This window comes from Colobus angolensis, unplaced genomic scaffold, assembly GCF_000951035.1.
Source record: "Colobus angolensis palliatus isolate OR3802 unplaced genomic scaffold, Cang.pa_1.0 Scaffold187, whole genome shotgun sequence".
Classification (NCBI taxonomy): domain Eukaryota; kingdom Metazoa; phylum Chordata; class Mammalia; order Primates; family Cercopithecidae; genus Colobus; species Colobus angolensis.
The window spans coordinates 147170-151927 of NW_012115010.1; the positions used below are offsets into that span (position 1 = coordinate 147170).

General features: G+C 45.5%; 1 pseudogene; it reads left to right on the forward strand.

Annotated features, from left to right (window-relative positions):
• The first annotated feature begins 2008 nt into the window (after positions 1-2008).
• Positions 2009-2470, forward strand: LOC105510399 (annotated as a pseudogene).
• The last annotated feature ends 2288 nt before the right edge of the window (positions 2471-4758 follow it).

Sequence of the window (4758 nt, forward strand, 5' to 3'; positions counted from 1 at the left end):
CAGAATATCTCAGGGTGGGACCCAGGCATCAGTATTTTTAAAAAATGCCAAGTGATTCCAATGCACAGCAAAGTTTCAGAACTATTGGATCAGGAGGTAACTGGTAAACCCTCTGAGAGGGAAGTTTTGGCAATTACTGGCACACAGAAGGTTCTTGACAACTATCTGTTGAGTGAGCGAATACACAAATGAATAACACCACGAGGATAGAAGCAAATAGTCAGTGGTTGAGGAAATAAGTTGGAAGTGGAGGTTGGGGAGAGCTTTAAGTACAGATTACTCTTCCCTAAATTCGGTTGTATAAGGAAAAAGAGAAGGGGTAGCATACTGAGGGAGAAGCAGATATGAAAAATATTTTCTGTATTTTTATTTTATTATTTTATGAGACAGGGTCTCACTCTGTCACCCAGGCTGGAGTGCAGTGGCACAATCACAGCTCACTGCAGCCTCAACCTTCTGGGCTCAGGTGATCCTCCCAACTCAGACTCCTGAGTAGCTAGGACTACAGGTGCCCACCACCACACCACATCCAGCTAATTTTCATATTTCTTAGAGATGGGATTTCACCATGTTGCCTTGGCTGGTCTCGAACTCCTGTACTAAAGCAATTCACCTGCCTCAGCCTCCCAAAGTGCTAGGATTACATATGTGAGCCATTGCGCCCAACCGGGCAAAGAGTTTCTATTTTTAGGTTGATGCAGAATTGAACATGTTTGTGGGAAAAGGGTAAGAAGTAAGGAGAGAGAAAAAGGGTAAGAACATGAGGGATAAGAGGAGTCATCAGTGGAGGGGATGAGATGAGGCTTGTGCTTTCTGCAGGGGAAGAGATGCTCCTAGAGACAGAAGGTTAAGATATGGACTAATCTAAGATAAAGGTGAAGGTGATGGCAGGGTGGGGGTGGGGTCTTGAATAACCTCCATCTTCCCCATAAGTAGAAAATGAGGTCTTATAATAAGTGTGGCAGGGGTGGATTTTGGGCTTGAGGGAGTTGAGAAGTCTTAGGTAACACTGTACAGAAAGCCATCATCAAAAAGAGCCCAGACCAGGCGCAGTGGCTCATGCCTGTAATCCCAGAATTTTGGGAGGCCGAAGTGGGTGGATCACCTGAGGTCAGAAGTTAGAGACCAGCCTGGCCAACATGATAAACCCCCCCCCACCACCAAAAATACAAGAAATTAACCAGGCATGGTGGCGGGTGCCTGTAATACCAGCTACTCGGGAGGCTGAGGCAGGAGAATCACTCGGGAGGCAGAGGTTGCAGTGAGCCAGTTGCAGTGAGCTGAGATCACACCATTGCACTCCAGCCTGGGTAACAAGAGGGAAACTCTGTCTAAAACAAACAAACAAACAAAAAAGAACCCAAGTGGAGCCCAGGTGAGGTTTGGAATTGTGAATCTATACTGGGTTAAACCAGCATGACCTTGGAACTTTCTCCAGCAATACCCTGAAGTGTAGGAGGGGAGAAACAGGGCAATAGGAGTCAGCTGGGGCTGGGAAAACACGGACAGTAGAAAACCAGTGAAGAGAAGAAATCCTTGTCATTTATGAGCAAATTTCAAAATGGCTGAACATGAAGTCTAAGCCAGGAGGAGATATGAGTGAAATGGAAGAGTGCTGATAACTGGAGAGAAGAGCGTAGATGAATGACTTAGAGACACCATGAAATGTTCAGTGGTGGGCCGGGCGCAGTGGCTCACACCTATAATAATCCCAGCACTTTGAGAGGTCAAGGAGGGCGGATTACCTGAGGTCGGATTACCTGAGGTCGGGAGTTTGAGACCAGTCTGACAAACATGGAGAAGCCCCGTCTCTACTAAAAAAACTACAAAATTAGCCGGACGTGGTGGCACATGCCTGTAATCCCAGCTACTTGGGAGGCTGAGGCAGGAGAATCGCTTGAACCTGGGAGGCAGAGGAAGAGAGAGAGAGAGAAATGTTCAGTGGTGGAGAAAAAGAAGAATACTTCCAGTTCTAGATGCTTTGGGAGCCACAGCTTAAGGTGCCGACATGGCCAAGTCCAAGAACCACAGCACACACGACCAGTCCTGAAAAAGGCACCGAAATGGTATCAAGAAACCCCAATCACAAAGATATGAATCTCTTAAGGGGATGGACTCTAAGTTCCCGAGGAACATGTGCTTTGCCAAGAAGCAAAACAAGAGGGGCCTAAAGAAGATACAGGCCAACAGTGACAAAGCCCTAAGTGCACGTGCTGAGGCAATCAAGGCCCTCTTAAAGCCCAAGGAGGTTAAGCCCAAGATCCCAAAGGGCGTCAGCTGCAAGCTCGATCGGCTTGCCTACATTGCCTACCCCAAGCTTGAGAAACGGGCTCGTGCCCACATTGCCAAAAGGCTCAGGCTGTGCTGGCCAAAGGCCAAGGCCAAGGATCAAACCAAGGCCCAGGCTGCAGCTCCAGCTTCAGTTCAAGCTCAGGCTCCCAAAGGTGCCCAGGCCCCTACAAAGACTTAGATATTTCTGTCTGCCAATGTGAGGACAGAAGGACTGGTGTGATCCCCTCTGGGCTGCCATCTACATGGGGCTGGGGTCCTCCTGTGCTATTTGTACAAATAAACCTGAGACAGGAAAAATAAAAAGAAAAGAAAAAGAAGAATAAGTTGGGTCAGAGGGAATTTCATAGAATAAGATTTAGAAGTCGAGACACTTTAAATAATGATAGAATCTAATGTGTGGGTAGGATTATATTGTCTCTTAAACCCTTTCCAACTCTAAAACTCTATGAGAAATATGAGTGAGTGAATACTGCACTTACATCCAAATTTCCAAGTGGCTGACAGTGTGACCCCAATTGATCCTTGTTACATGTGAAGTCCCATCAAGTCCAAGTCCATGGGAACAGACTTGGACTATTTTAGGAATTTCTGCATGTGTTCAATGATAAGGATAATCAATCACTATTGGACCTCTATGTCTTTCAAAAAAAAATTTTTTTTTTTGGGACAGGATCTCACTCTGTTACCCAGGCTGGAGGCAGTGGTGACATCATAGCTCTCTGCAGCCTCAAACTCCTGGCTCAACCAATTATCCAGCCTCAGCCTCCTAAATAGCTGGAACTACAGACTTGAGCCACATGCCCAGCTAATTTTCAATTTTTTTGTAGAGATGGGGGTTCTTACTATATTGCCCAACCTGGTCTTGAACTCCTGGCCTTGGGGGATCCTCCTGCCTCAGCCTCCCAAAGTGCTAAGAATTCATACCCGTAATCCCACCACTTTGGGAGGCTAAGGTGGTTGGATCCCTTAAGCCCAGGAGTTTGAGACCAGCCTGGGCAACATGGACTCCATCTCTACAAAAATTACAAAAATTAGCTGGGCATGGTGGCCCATGCCTGTAGTCCCAATTACTCAGGAGTCTGAGGGAGAAGGATTGCTTGAGCCCGGGAGGTTGAGGTTGCAGTGAGCCATGATTGTGCCACTGCACTCCAGCCTGGGACAGAGTGAGACTCTGTCTCTAAATAAATAAATAAATAAATAAATAAATAAAACAAAGTGCTGGAATTACAGGCATGAGCCACCATGCCCAGCAAAACTTTTAATACAAATTCTAGTCTCACCAGTATTTGAGAGTAGACTGTGGAAGTTAGGTAAGATCCGAGTCTGTGTCATGGAAAAGCAAATGTATGACAAAGAAGAAAAAAAAAATCTTTGTTTCACACGTATCCGTGTGATAGAGGTTTATCCTCACTTCCCCCTTTCCCCTCCCTCAGTCAATTTGCAATAATAATAATAATAATAAAAGGTAAAATGGCAATGTCGTGGAACAAATTACTTTGTTTGAAAGACAGAACCTCAGGTTGGTGTTTATGGGAGGATTCAGACTTGGCATGGTATTGTGAGGCAAAGAGGATGCTTGTTAGGAACTTGTGATCATTATTGAACCGGGCAGGGGAACCTGGGCCCCTGAACTCTGTCTCTTTATACTGCATTTTGAAAGCAGCGCTTGGCTTTCTAATTGCCCCATATGCTGGTTTTATTTGGTGGCTCAGCTGGGTGGAGTGAACTCTGAGAAGAGATGCATTCATTTTTAGTTACCTCGCCAGATTGCTAATTTTCACTCTGGAGGCATAAATCACCATAAATTACTGTAATCCCAAGACGAAGGGGCTGCTATTCTGGCACAAGGGCAGCAGCTATTGGTACCGCCAAAGCTGTTCTACCTGAGAGCTGGGGAAAGAGTTGCATATGGCTGGTTCTGCCAGGACACTCTTAGATTTGGGGTGGAGGGTGTGCTGGGAACCCATTCTCCTTTACCTGGGAGAAATGGGGATCCTGGAGGAGCAGCTTCTTCTGTGTTAGTGGCAAGCCTGTGGCTTAAGACAGAGCTTTGGCCCTGGGCTCACTGCACAGCCCACACTGCACAGCTGTTGACATGTTTGACTTGCAAACAGAACATCAATAGAACTTCAGTTCCTCTTCTCTCATCTTTTCCCATCAACTCATTACTTGGTTTGGCTTGGTTTTTGTTTTTGCATTTCTCCTGAGGAAATCCTTATTAATTTCTGAAGAAATTACCTCAAACAGAAACCAGAGGCTACAAAAAATCCCTTGTCCCCTGGAGCAGAGGCTAAATATCATTAGGGAGGGAGAAAAAAAAAAAACAAAAAAAAAACAAACCCAGTGTAACTTGTCACTTTGTCATTCATACTCATAATATTGATTAAAATTGTTTTCTTTGGCCTCCCAAAGTGCTGGGATTGCAGGTATGAGCCACCATGCCTGGCCAATTTTTTTTTTTTTTTT